The sequence below is a fragment of the Vicia villosa genome, unplaced genomic scaffold, assembly GCF_029867415.1.
Source record: "Vicia villosa cultivar HV-30 ecotype Madison, WI unplaced genomic scaffold, Vvil1.0 ctg.003211F_1_1, whole genome shotgun sequence".
Classification (NCBI taxonomy): Eukaryota; Viridiplantae; Streptophyta; class Magnoliopsida; order Fabales; family Fabaceae; genus Vicia; species Vicia villosa.
The window spans coordinates 222,121-237,879 of NW_026706144.1; positions in this window are offsets into that span (position 1 = coordinate 222,121).

The window sequence follows — 15,759 nt, forward strand, 5'->3', positions numbered from 1 at the left end:
TTAATGTTATACGCTTTTGTCAACTACCTCGAGCCTTGTTCACGCTGTGTCTACTGACGTAGCCTTTAGTAGCTTTTAACGTTCCTTTTGTCAGTCAGCGTAGCCTGCCACTTGTACTTCCTTCTGATCTGATGTTTGTGAATACAACGTTTGAATATCATCAGAGTCAAACAACTTGGTGCATAGCATCTTCTGATCTTCTGACCTTGAAGTGCTTCTGAGCGTGATACCATCAGAACTTCAGTGCTTCTGTTCTCTTGTTCTTCTGATGCTTCCATAGACCCATGTTCTGATTCTGCTTCGACCATCTTCTGATGTCTTGCCAGACCATGTTCTGATGTTGCATGCTGAACCATTTGAGACAAAGCTTCTGAGCGCTGAATTATGTGTACTCTTTATATATATTTCCTGAAAGGGAAATTGCATTGGATTAGAGTACCATATAATCTTAAGCAAAATTCATATTATTGTTATCATCAAAACTAAGATAATTGATCAGAACAAATCTTGTTCTAACAATCTCCCCCTTTTTGATGATGACAAAAACATATATAAATGATATGAATTTGCGATCAGAAAGAATAGATGGCAAAAGACAAATTACACAGCTATAGCATAAGCATATGAATATGTCTCCCCCTGAGATTAACAATCTCCCCCTGAGATAAATAATCTCCCCCTGAAATAAATACTCGAAGAACTTTAATAAAAGACTTCCCTGATTATTTCGGTAGAGACGATCATATAAGCTTCTGTCTTTAGAGAATTCCTAGCTTCTGACTTCTGCTTCCATTGGACAGCTTCAGAACTAGAATTTCCTTAGATCCCTAGAACACTCACAGCTTCTGATTCCTGCTTCCATCTAGGACAGCTTCAGAACTTGAATTTCTTTGATCTTCTGAACATTCACAGCTTCTGATTTCTGCTTCCATTCAGGACAGCTTCAGAACTTGAATTTCTTTGATCTTCTGAACATTCACAGCTTCTGATTTCTGCTTCCATTTAGGACAGCTTCAGAACTTGAGTTTTCTGGATCTTTAGAACATTCGCAGCTTCTGATTTCTGCTTCCCTCGGATAGCTTCAGAGCTTTGAATTTCTACCAACATCACTTCATGCTAGATTTGTATCAGAACATTGTTGAATGTACCAGAGCATCATCTGAGCATCTCTACATCCTGAAATGTTACAGAACAAAAACTAAACGACAAAAGTCAGCATGAACGAGTTAGAACATAAAATGTATATTCGAACACATTATATGTATCAGAGCCATAACATTATATGTATCAGAGCAAACAATATATCAGAGCAAATAGAATTTTGTCAAATCAAATAGACAAATATGGATCAAATTCTATTATCAGTGCTTCTGATTCATTCTTCTTTCTTGCTTCTGATTTCTGAAGCTTGACAGCACTCAGCTTGCTTCAGTTTCCATGGTTTTGCTTCTTGTGTTTGCTTTGAAGATTCTCTTCACTTCTTTATACCTGCAAAACACTTAAACCATATAGAACTTTGCAGTTCTTGTTAGTAAATGTGTGGGAGCTTTACCCAGCAACTGATAGATTTAATCAAATCATTTATCATTTATCAAATTCTATTATCAGTGCTTCTGATTCATTCTTCTTTCTTGCTTCTGATTTCTGAAGCTTGACAGCACTCAGCTTGCTTCAGTTTCCATGGTTTTGCTTCTTGTGTTTGCTTTGAGGATTCTCTTCACTTCTTTATACCTGCAAAACACTTAAACCATATAGAACTTTGCAGTTCTTGTTAGTAAATGTGTGGGAGCTTTACCCAGCAACTGATAGATTTAATCAAATCATTTATCATTTATCTTCTCCCCCTTTTTGTCATAACATCAAAAAGAATATTTCAAAAGATTCAGATGATTAAAACGACAAATAAAATTACTGGAATGTAAAAGCAAAGAAACTTTTTCATTTATAATTAAAAGATATTACATGAAGATGTTTAACAAGCAGATGCAACAAGGAAAAGAAAACTACAAAGACCAAAGCCTAAGACCCTAGCTAAGACAAAGTCTGTGCCAGCATGCCATGAAGGAGTGAAACGCCTCATTGACTGCTTCTTGGGCTTCCAGGCGAGGGGTCAGGGAGACTTGGTTCTGATGCAGATCTTCCACAGTCTTTATCAGAGACAACATTCTCAGCGGGTGAAGATGAAGAGATTTCTTCGGAATGGATTAAGGGAGAGGAAAGGTTAGATGAAGAGGAGGTTGAGTCTAGAAGGAAACAAGATGAGGAAGAAGATGGAGATGATGGAGGGCTTTCACCAGGGGGTTGAAACACACGTCTGGAATAGTTTCCAGATAACATTGCTTCGAATGGATTCACCTTGAGAGGATCATAGGTGATTTTTATCTTTTTGGGTTTGGAAGGTGATGTTTCAACAGCTTTTCTTTTGTTGTTTTGATCTTTTCCATGGTTTCCTGGGCTTGATGAGGAGTTCATGATGGATTTGCAGAAAATGAACAGGTAGGGTTTGATATGAATGCAAAAGATAGAGAGAGATGAGAGGGAAAGAGAAGAGTTTGAAGAGTATTTAAAAGAAAATAAAATGAAACGAATGATGAAAAGCATTTAATGTTACGTGACGTGAGGAGAGATAATAAAGACAAATGAGGTGACTTGCACAGTTACCTATGGTCGGCGTCCCTTCAACTGCACGCGCGCTTATCTATGAATAGTAACGACAGGTTTACCATCCTGAGATAAAAACGTAACAGCTGTTTTGCTTTAAAAGAGGTTCTGAATCAACTTAGACAATGAAACGTTAGTAATAACCGAATCATAATTTCTAAAAGATTTCAATCAGAACTTCTGATATAAAAAAATAATCCATTTTCATTTCAGAAGATACTCATACATAAGAACTTCTCATCTTCTCATTCTGGGCATAAATCCATACTGATGTTCTTCAGAATGATCTTAAACCTATCTTCAGCCAGGGGTTTTGTAAAGATATCAGCCCATTGATGGTCTGTATCAACAAAGTTTAAAGATATAACACCCTTCTGAACATAGTCCCTTATGAAATGATGTTTAATCTCAATATGTTTAGCTTTTGAATGAAGAATAGGATTCTTAGATAAACATATAGCAGAAGTATTATCACAGAATATAGGAATGTTACTCTCAAATATCTGATAATCTTCTAACTGACTCTTCATCCAGAGCATCTGTGTACTACAACCAGCAGCAGCGACATATTCTGCTTCTGTTGTTGATAGAGCAATAGTTGCTTGCTTCTTGCTGTACCAAGAGATCAAATGACTTCCAAGAAATTGGCAACTTCCTGAAGTACTTTTTCTTTCAATTCTGTCTCCAGCATAGTCAGCATCGCAGAATCCTACTAAGTTGTATTCTTTAGATTTTCTGTAAACTAAGCCAACATTAGTAGTACCTTTCAGATACCTTAGAATTCTCTTAACAACAGTTAAATGAGATTCTCTAGGATCTGATTGGAATCTAGCACACAAACAAACACTGAACAGAATGTCAGGTCTAGAAGCAGTCAGATATAGAAGAGATCCAATCATACCTCTGTATAAATTCTGATCTACCTTCTTACTTACCTCATCCTTACCTAGGATGCATGTTGGATGCATAGGAGTTTTGGCTTCTTTGCAGTCTAGAAGATTAAACTTCTTCAGAAGTTCCTTCACATACTTGGTTTGGTGAACATACGTTCCTTCTGATGTTTGATTTATTTGTATTCCAAGGAAATACTTGAGTTCTCCCATCATGCTCATTTCAAACTCAGCCTGCATAGACTCAGCAAACTCCTTTCCAAGTGTAGCATTAGATGTTCCAAAAATAATATCATCTACATATATTTGACAAATTAAAATATCCCTTTTAAAGGTTTTACAAAAGAGAGTAGTGTCCACTTTTCCTCTAGTGAAATCATTATCCAGAAGGAAAGAACTTAAGCGTTCATACCAAGCTCTGGGAGCCTGTTTCAATCCATACAATGATTTCTTAAGTTTAAAAACATGATTAGGAGACATAGAGTCTTCAAAACCAGGAGGTTGATGGACATAAACTTCTTCATCTATATAACCATTTAAGAAGGCACTCTTAACATCCATCTGATAAAGAGTGATGTTATGTTGAGTGGCAAATGAAATTAATAGACGAATAGATTCTAACCTGGCCACTGGTGCAAAGGTTTCTGTATAATCAATCCCTTCTTGCTGACTATAACCCTGAGCCACCAGTCTGGCTTTGTTCCTTACCACTTCACCTTTCTCACTGAGCTTGTTTCTGAAGACCCATTTTGTACCAATTATATTGAATCCATCTGGTCTAGGAACAAGATCCCAAACATCATTCCTTGTAAACTGATTCAGTTCTTCTTGCATAGCAATTATCCAGTCTGGATCTTCTAGAGCATGATCAACAGAAGTTGGCTCGATCAAAGATACAAGACCTAATTGACAATCTGCATTGTTCTTGAGGAATGCTCTTGTTCTGATTGGATCATCCTTCTTTCCAAGAATGACATCTTCTGAATGACCAGAGATGAGTCTGGATGATCTTCTGACAGATGGTTCTTCAGAAATGCTTAGATCCTCCAGAGAGGCTGATACTTGATCTTCAGATTCTTTGCTTCTGAGAAGCTCTGCTTCTGATGCGTTGCTTCTTGGCTCAACAACTTCTGATATATCAATATCACAATCAGACTTTATAGTTCCAGAGCCAATTATCTTGCCCTTCTGATCTCCTCCAAACTTGACTTCTCCTCCAGACTTAAGCACCAGGTCTTGGAACATAGACCTTCTTCCTGTCATGTGTCGTGAGCATCCAGAGTCCAGGTACCATGACATGTTGTGCTTTGTCCTTTTTGCAGTCAAGGATATCTGCAATAGGAATAATCTTATCCTTAGGTACCCACATTTTCTTGGGTCCTTTCTTGTTAGATTTTCTCAAGTTCTGATTGAACTTGGGTTTAACATTGTAAGCAATAGGAGGAACAGCATGATAATTTTTAATGTGAGTTTCATGATATTTCCTAGGTTGTGTCACATGCTTTTTGGTGTGTGTTATGTGAAAACTTTGAGCATGTGAAGTGTGCCTAATATCATGGGAGTGGCCATACTTGAACTGATCATACAATGGCTTGTATGTGAATTTCATTTCATCAACAGGTTCAAGTTTGTATGGGGTTTCACCCTCAAAACCAATGCCAACTCTTTTGTTTCCAGACACAACATATATCATAGAAGCTAGCTGACTTCTGCCAATACTTCTAGATAAGAACTTCCTGAAACTTAAATCATATTCTTTCAGAATATGGTTTAGACTAGGAGTGGATTTTTCTGAATTAGAAGGAGATCCAACATTATTGGATAATTTTAAAAGTTTTTCTTTTAATTCAGAATTCTCCAACTCAAGCTTCTTTGTTTCAAATTCAAATAGCTTTTTCAGCTTTTTGTATTTGCGACTAATCTGAGACTTGAGTTCCAGAAGTTCAGTTAGACCGGAAACTAACTAATCTCTAGTAAGTTCAGAAAATACCTCTTCAGAATCTGATTCTGATGTAGATTCTGATTCGTCATCTTCTGTCGCCATCAGCGCACAGTTGGCCTGCTCATCTTCTGAATCATCTTCTGACTCATCCCAGGTTGCCATAAGACCTTTCTTCTTATGAAACTTTTTCTTGGGACTTTCCTTCTGAAGATTTGGACATTCGTTCTTGTAGTGTCCAGGCTCATTGCATTCATAGCACATGACCTTCTTCTTGTCAAATCTTCTGTCATCAGAAGATTCTCCACGTTCAAATTTCTTTGAACTTCTGAAGCCTCTGAACTTCCTTTGCTTGGTCTTCCAGAGTTGATTTAGCCTTCTAGAGATCAAAGACAGTTCATCTTCTTCTTCAGATTCTGATTCTTCAGGATCTTCTTCTCTAGCCTGAAAAGCGTTAGTGCATTTCTTGATATTTGATTTTAATGCAATAGACTTACCTTTCTTTTGAGGCTCATTTGCGTCCAGCTCTATTTCATGACTTCTCAAGGCACTGATGAGCTCTTCCAGAGAAACTTCATTCAGATTCTTTGCAATCTTGAATGCAGTCACCATAGGACCCCATCTTCTGGGTAAGCTTCTGATGATCTTCTTTACGTGATCAGCCTTGGTGTATCCCTTGTCAAGAACTCTCAATCCAGCAGTAAGAGTTTGAAATCTTGAAAACATCTTTTCAATGTCTTCATCATCCTCCATCTTGAAGGCTTCATACTTCTGGATTAAAGCTAGAGCTTTAGTCTCCTTGACTTGAGCATTTCCTTCATGAGTCATTTTCAAGGACTCATATATGTCATAGGCCGTTTCCCTGTTAGATATCTTCTCATACTCAGCATGAGAGATAGCATTCAGCAAAACAGTTCTGCATTTATGATGATTCCTGAAAAGCTTCTTCTGATCATCATTCATTTCTTGCCTTGACAGCTTTACGCCACTGGCATTTACTGGATGTTTGTAACCATCCATCAGAAGATCCCATAGATCACCATCTAGACCAAGAAAGTAACTTTCCAGTATTCAAAGTTTTCACCATCAAATACCGGCGGTCTAGTATAACCATTGTTACCGTTGTATTGCTCAGCAGAGCCAGATGTAGATGCAGGTGTAGGTGTAGACTTTTCACTTTCATCAACCATCTTTTACTGAAGCGTTTTTCTCTTCCTGAATCTTTTCTAAACACGGTTAAGTGCTTGCACCTTAGAACCGGCGCTCTGATGCCAATTGAAGGATAGAAAAACACTTAGAAAGGGGGGGTTTGAATAAGTGTAGCTTTAAAAAACTTGACAGATAAAAATAAATTGCACAGTTATTTTTATCCTGGTTCGTTGTTAACTAAACTACTCCAGTCCACCCCCGCAGAGATGATTTACCTCAACTGAGGATTTAATCCACTAATCGCACGGATTACAATGGTTTTCCACTTAGTCAGCAACTAAGTCTTCCAGAGTCTTCTGATCACACACTGATCACTCCAGGAACACTGCTTAGATACCCTCTAAGACTTTTCTAGAGTCTACTGATCCACACGATCACTCTAGTTACAATCTGCTTAGTTCACTCCTAAGACTTCCTAGAGTATTCTGATCCACACGATCACTCTAGTTCCTTACAACTTAATGTAATCAATTCTAAGAGTATTACAAATGCTTCTTGAAAGCGATAATCACAACTGTGATATTTCTCTTAATCGTTTAAGCTTAATCTCACTAATATATTACAAAAGCAATGTAGTGAGCTTTGATGAAGATGAAGATTCTGAGTTTTGATTTGAACAGAGTTTCAGCAAGTTGAATAAGCGTTGTTTTGTTCAGGATCGTTAAAATCGTCAACCTTGCTTCTCATCAGAACTTCATATTTATAGGCGTTGGAGAAGATGACCGTTGAATGCATTTAATGCTTTGCGTGTTCCGTACAGCATCGCATTTAATGTTATACGCTTTTGTCAACTACCTCGAGCCTTGTTCACGCTGTGTCTACTGACGTAGCCTTTAGTAGCTTTTAACGTTCCTTTTGTCAGTCAGCGTAGCCTGCCACTTGTACTTCCTTCTGATCTGATGTTTGTGAATACAACGTTTGAATATCATCAGAGTCAAACAGCTTGGTGCATAGCATCTTCTGATCTTCTGACCTTGAAGTGCTTCTGAGCGTGATACCATCAGAACTTCAGTGCTTCTGTTCTCTTGTTCTTCTGATGCTTCCATAGACCCATGTTCTGATTCTGCTTCGACCATCTTCTGATGTCTTGCCAGACCATGTTCTGATGTTGCATGCTGAACCATTTGAGACAAAGCTTCTGAGCGCTGAATTATGTGTACTCTTTATATATATTTCCTGAAAGGGAAATTGCATTGGATTAGAGTACCATATAATCTTAAGCAAAATTCATATTATTGTTATCATCAAAACTAAGATAATTGATCAGAACAAATCTTGTTCTAACAGATGCTTCCACCCAGAAAATTTTACGAGGTTTGTGAAGACAGGGCCATTTAGAAGAACAACATAATTGAACCAACCTTGCCTCTCTAGAAGACTCATAAAATAATCATTTCTCTCAGCTAATCCTATGTATTTGTTCTTTGATGATGATAAGAAGAGGTTGAAAGTCCATTGAGGATGAAATTTTTATGTGTTGATAAGAAATCAAGTTTAAGAAGGAATGAAGGATGAGTGATGAGAATCCCGGGGGTTTGAATTTATAGACTTTTACTTAAAAAGGGTAGAAATGATGAATTAAGGATTCACTAAATGAATTTGACCGTTTGAAGAGTTTCACGGGATTTGGAACATTTTCCTAGAATTTTTGTCTAAGGAGTTTGACCACCTGTTCCTTTTCAGGAAGATTTTGATATCATGCGCTTCAGGATATTTTATGATTTAAGAATTATGTCGTAGCTTTTTCTTAATCTTCAGATTTTTTGATTCCGTAACATAGATAGTTTAATTTTCTTTACACAGAACAAGGTTTTGACATAATTTACGTTTTTTTTAATAAGCAGAGTGTCTCATCCCTTTAGATAATGCCTAAGAATTCAAGATGAAAATGCAAATAGTTTTATATATGAAATAAAATTATACATGTAGCTTGATTTCACTAGTTCCTAAAGAAGTTACCCTTAGTCCATAATAACATATTTTCAGGTTGGGTTTCAGTTCCAAATTCTTCTATTATATCTTTAATGAGCTCTATAATATTGTTATACCCCAAAATTTGCCCGCATCTTTTTTCAAAAGAGAAGGTAACAGACTTCTGTCTAAAAATTTGAAGTTTCATATAACCTTGGATTTTATTTCATAAATATCCTGATTTTATGAATACTCAGTTTTTAGAAGGTTTTGTATGGTATTTTGATTCGCTGTTGAATTTATTCTTACACAAACGCCAAATACTGTTTATCACTTCACACGCTGTTTATTTGAGATTTATTTTCAGATAAATAATACTGACGCAATTGGTACATAATTAAATTTTGCAGGCGCAAAGTCCGGGGATTCAGACTGTACTGGTAACAATTAAATTATTATTGTTTTTTGTTTCCCACTAATTTTTGTACTATATTATTGTTTTCAAAATCTCTTTCTTTCAAATCAAATCCTAAATTTATTCCATACATCTTTCTTTTCAAACCCTACCATACACTTTCTTTCAAAACCTACTATCATTCAAATTTTCCTTTTTTGTACGGTATCACTTCATTCCCCAACGTCTCCATCCTTCTTTTCTCTCTATGGGTGTGTTTGGTTCGAGGTAAACGGAGGGGAGGGGAGGGGAGGGGAGGGAATGTTTATAATAAAATGTGTTTGGTTCAATTTTTAGGAGGGGAGAGGAGGGGAGGGGAGGGGAGCAAAATCCCTCCAAATCACACATTTTGCGTTCCCCCGAATCGGGGGGATTCGGAGGGGAGGGGAGGGAATGTGACTGTTGACATTTAATAAATTAATATATTTACTAAAATACCCTCAATTTTATTTTATTATTTCAAAATTATTATTTTCTTTCGTCTGCTTTTTTTTCTTTCTCTATTGCTTATATCAATTTATTATAATTATTTTTTACTTTTAAATTATTATTTTTATTTAATAAAACTTATAATAACTAAAATTTTGAATTTTTTATTAAAATTTTTATTTTTATGTTTATTTATATTAATTTTTTTTCTAATTTCGTTATATATTCTATTATATATATATATATATTATATTATTTTAAACCATTAAATTATTTTGTTTATTTTATATATTATATATATCGATAAATTATTTTATGTATTCAAAAGTTGTTATCAACATATAGATAATTTTGCGCCGAAAGTTATAATACATATCAAGTGTATTCAATTTTTTTAATATTATGTGGTAAGTTATAAATTTTTAATCATTAAATATTACGAATATTATTTTCAAAAAATTATTTATGAAATTTTCAACTTTGAACATCATATTAGTTATATAAAATCATAAGGATAAAAACGTAAACTATCTCTCCCCTCCCCTCGTGAACCAAACGTATTTTAAACCAAATTCCCTCCCCTCCCCTCCCCTCCCCTTGTTTGAACCAAACATATATATAATTAATAAAATTCCCTCCCCTTCCCTCCCCTCCCCTTCCCTTCATTAAAATCCCTCCCCTCCCCTCCCCCTCATTTGAACCAAACAGACCCTATAAATACCCCTCATTTTTTCCATAAAATCTCACATCAAATTTCACTCATCCCCCAAATTTCTATCATACTATCTCATAATTATTTCCTCTTCTTCCCCGACAAAAATGACAAAGTGGGTGGATACGTTTTTTCTTATGGTCATCACTGTTTTTACGGTGATCATGTCTTTCTTCTGTCTGCATAGTCCTCAGAAATGCGGACCTGGGATGCTTACACTTCCGTGCATCTATTTTCTGTTGTTTATAGCATGGGTCTTTAATCGTCATATTTAGAATTTGTCGTATCCTTCACTTTCAAATAACGTACCGTTCATTATATTTGTTATACTGTTCGTTATATTATGTAATATTTGTACTGTCAGTATTAAATATTATACTATCTGTTATGCCGTCGTTTAATTATCAAGATAGTATTATGTGTGTTTATTGCTAGTTAAATATTTATTTCTGTGCATTATATCCTTTTCAATTTTATTATCGGTAATTTCGTTCGCGTACGGTATATTTTATTTATTTATTATGTTTGTGTTTTTCTAACAACTCAGGTAAATAATTTTCACCATTAACACAACAAAAACAAAAAAAGAAAAATTAACTTTAACTGGTAAGTTTTCACTTTAACTGTTACGTTAATGCCCGGACAGCCAGTTAACAGTCAAACTCGCTGACAGCACGATTCTCCGTGTTTTGTATTATCATTCAAATCAATCTTTCACATTTTAAAATTCCAAGATTTTTGTTCTAGAAGTCTTCTGATAATCACATGATCAGCAGAGACTCAACACTGCACAAAAATCAGGTACGCTAAACGGTCTCCTACACAAGCAGTCCCTAACTAGGGTTTTTGTTTTTTTAGGAGAACAAGTTTTTTGAGACCTCAAATGGATTTCATGGATCTCCATATGTCTCAAAGTACCACCAGACAAATTTTCAAACTTTGATTCGCTCGGACGCACAGTCAGCAGCTCAAACAGTCAACAGACGACCAGTTTGATCGAAAAGTCAACAGACAGTCAAAAGTGAAATTTTTTGTCAACATCCATATTTTGTCAAAATATTCATCATTTGATCAATGGTTGATCATAATTCATCAAGAAAAGTTCAGAAATCAACAAAACCCTAAGCTTCAAAATTAGGGTTTTCTCCTAAAAAGTCAACTGAACTTTGACCGGCCATAACTCTTTCCTCGTTCATCCAAAAAATCCCAACCAAAGCTTATTTTGAAGGAAATTCAATTATCTTTCAAATTAAATTGGTCCCATGGTCATTGGATTTACCATTTGGAAAATATGAGCTCAGACATTACAGGTCATTTTCAAAGTCAACAAAAAGTGGTTTTTTGTCAAAGCCCATAACATCAAGATAACTTCTCCAAATTCAAAAAAGCTTCCAAAGTAGCTTGTAGAGGACATCTTGAGGTTTCTAAAAAGTACAAGAACTCCTTCATATGATCAAAATTGAGGGATTTATGCCTTGTTGAAGTTGGCTATTTTTTTGGGAAAATGCATGAAACCAACATTGATCAAACTGGTTTTTTTTCCAAAAGAGGCCAAGCATTCATGATCCAAACATGTTTCTAATGATGTTAAAGGGCTCCCATGACCAACATTAGGCCCATGACATTTTTGTTTTTTTTTAATTTAATTGTATTACATTTAAAATTAAATTAAAAAAGAAAAAGGTTCAAGACAATTATCTAAAGCTTTTGTCCTTAGCTTGAGTCACCAAGTTAGCTTAACTTCTGCAGCATAGAGATGTACAGCAGGCCTATAGCAAGAGGGGTGAAGAAAATTGAAGCCATGGCCAAAGTATTCAAAGCTTTTATATTAAAAAATTCAAAAGTTCAAAGACAATCAATGCTTGTTAGCTTAAGATTTCAGCACCTCTATTGCTCATAAATAGCTTAGGACACTTCAGTAAGGAGGGGAGACACGAATTCAGAACCAAACATATGCTTATATCACACTTGTGTTAACTTGAAATTTTCAAAGAAATTCAAATTTTGAATTTTTAGTTTAAGCTAATTTCCAGTCCAAATAATTATCTAAACACGATCCTCAAACATCCTTGAACCTATCCCAATCATTTTCAGCAAGCAAAGCACTCAGAACCAAGCACCATAGCTCACGGTTTGTCCAAACATAAACTAACACGAATTCAATCATACACGCATGTTTAACAAGATGTAATTGTATATTTGTGTTTGGTTAGATGTTCTGATCGTTTCTGGAACTTTAATTTGATTTTAATGGAGGTTTGAAGCATATGCCATTTTAGGGTTTATGAAGCTCGAAATGGTACTTTTCGTTTAAGGCAAAATCTGACCAAACTAAGGCCATGGTTGTGATCAGTGGATCATTTGCAATCGATCCATGGTCTCATGTCTTGTTTATATAGCTTGTCTTGTGATTTTTAATCTGCAGGAGCTTTAGTGACGGAAAAAGCCGTTGGTAAAGCCTTTACCTACGGTTGCAGGATTTTGAAATGAAGAAGACGAAGACGTGGCGTCCTCTGGTTGGCCGGTTTGCGCGCGTGTGTGTTTTAAGTTTCAGACCAATCATATGCTTTGCGTTCCACCATCATATTATGCGCCTCATGATCTCAGCCTTCAGATCCATCTGTCCCCTCATCCAACGCACCTGAACACGCATCCACACCATAGACCCTCCTATTAACCACACTTGATCCAGATTTAATATATTTTCCATTTTATTTTATTTTCTTTGCAAAATTATTTAAAAATAGTATAAAAATCAGAAAAAATAAGAAAAAAATATTTTAGGTTGATAAAATATTATCTTAATTTTTGATATAAAAATATTTTATTTTTCTTCATAATTAAAATATTTTGTTTAATTAATTAGATAATATTGTTATATTTATCTTTTAATTAATTTCTAACCTATCAAAAAAATCAAAAAAAATATTTTCTTTTATTTAAATTAGGTTTATATATTATAAACTAATTTTGTACATATTTAGAATATTTCTCTTTAAGTTTAATTTATGAGTATGATTATTTGTATAATTATAAGTTAATTAACTTAATAATCTCCAAAACAATTTAAAAAAAATCAAAAAAATTAATTTTATTTTAAAATTAATTAACAAACAATTTGGACATATTTTAGACTTATTTTTTAGGTTTAAATTTTATTTCTAATTCCTAACCTTTTAATTAAATTAGCTATGCATTAATTTTAATTAAAATCAACCATCCAAAAATCCAAAAATATTTTCCCTTTATCTTATCGCAATTTAAATTCATAGATAAGTGTATAGGTTGTCAAATTCATGTAAATAGCGTAGTTTACATTTCTCGCACAATCGATGTAATAGCGTAGATTTATTTTCCGCATTTTACATTCCCGCACTTTAAAATTCCTGTATATATAAATCTGCGTGTATGACAAGAATAAAAACTAAAGCGCTAGATCACTAATTTAGAAGACAAAAATATCTGAAAATAAATCACAATCACACTTGCACCTCTTAGGGTAATCCCTCTGTTACTCTTTTCAAAAATCAAATTTTACTGTTTCAAATAGAATTCAAATTTCTTTCTGTATCCAGTCAAAGAAGATTTTCTAAAGAAATAAAAAAAAACCTTATAAACTTAGGGTAGACCTCCTAATTGCTTGCTCAATCAAAAACAACAAAAGTTCTCACATATCACTGTTTTTTCAAAACAAACTTTCAAAAAGACAACACTTTGTATATATCCAAACAAGGATCATTACGAAGTTAAAAAATTTTTCTTCGAACCATCAAAATATCTTTCGAAAGATAAACACTTTGTATACATCCGTACAAGGATCATTACAAAGTTAATTCTTTACAAAATATTTAAAACCACATACAAGCATTTCAAAGCAGGACAAACAATTCAAATAAGTGAGCTAAGCAATTAAGAGCCCATGGATAACCATGGATACAAAGGGGTGCTAACACCTTCCCTTTGTATAACCTACCCCCGAACCCAAAATCTCTTTAAGGTCTTTTTCTGTTTCTTTTATAAACCTTTCCTTAATTGGATAAAATAAAAGTCGGTGGCGACTCTCTGATTTTCACAATTCAAAAATAAAAAGAAGAGTCAGTTCGCATCCCACAAAAAAAACCGAGGACGACAAATATCTTCTCGAATGAAGATTTCTGTCAGGATTCTTCCAAAAGGAATAGAGGACATTGTGCGATTTCTGGAAACAGAGATTGAATTCCATAGAGGATTAAACATAATTTGAGGCAAATTAATGTGCATGTAATTCGTCAAAAGATAGATGAAGACTTGATCTCCGTATGTTAGGACATTTTGGTTTTCTCTTCTGGGAAGGAAATTTGAGACGACAAGTTTGAACCAGGTTTTTGGGATAGGCAAGAGACTTTCGTGATCAGTTGGGTTATAGCCTAGTGAAACATCATGAAGAGATTTCAATTTCTCAGGATCAATAAATTGAGTTTCAAAAGATTTAACAGGAATCTCTATGTTCTCACATCCAGTTGCAAGAACAAATGAGAAACAGTTGACGGTGATTGGAATATCGCATATGAAGGATTTGATGTAGTTCTATTTAGGGTTGAGAGATGCATGTTTCCAAAAGTATTTAACAAGATTCTCAAAGATAGGTTTGTTCAGAATAGAGATATATCTTGAACAATCTTGATAGAAGGTTACACCCATGAGACTACATGCAAAGGTGTCATCAACAGCTGAGACTTCAACTTGTTTTTCTGAGATAACTTCAAGAAGGTCTTGGTTTCCTAGATATGTTAATGGAGGCATAATGAGGGCGAAGAGTTTTGGGATAATTAGAACCTATTTGTGTAAGAGCTTATGTAAAAGAGAAAGAACTAAGTTATTAAATGCAAAACTGATGAGTTAATGAGGCGGTTGAACTATGTTATCGAGGAAAGGTGGGAAAATGTGAGCATGCAAGAACATACAAGAGCTACTGACATACACTTAGAATACAGAGATAGATTTTTAGAGACAACTAACAGATATGAGATGAATGCAGTGGTTAATGTTAAAGTAGAGATGCTGCACATGCATGAATAATTAGGACAGATAGTAGATTAGGTGATAGCTACTATTTAGACATGCAAGAGAAATTTCTGAATATAATAGGTAACCTAATTTTAAGGATGGAAGAAAGGTAAAAGAGAGGGTTTTAGAAAGATCTGACCGTATTGAAGATGACTTTTATCTTTTGTCTTTCATGTGGGAGAGAGAGAGAGGATGAGCTTTTTTTTATGGAGGTTCTGTCTTTGCTTGTCTACAGACTGATACTCTTTTTGGATTGTGAAATTTCCTTTCATCTTTTCTTCTGAGGAAGAGAGTATCCTCTGGTGTAATGATTCAACTATCTTGTTCTAACAATGTCTTTTTCTTTAGATTCTAATGAGTTGAATTTGACAGTCTTGGCATTGATCAGCTATGTTTGTTAATCCTTGATCTTGAACATCTTCATATATTTATATTCAGTACAAATTCTTCTTTCTGATGTCTTGAGCTATTTGAGAGGATTGATGTAGATCCATAAAACTCCTTCAAG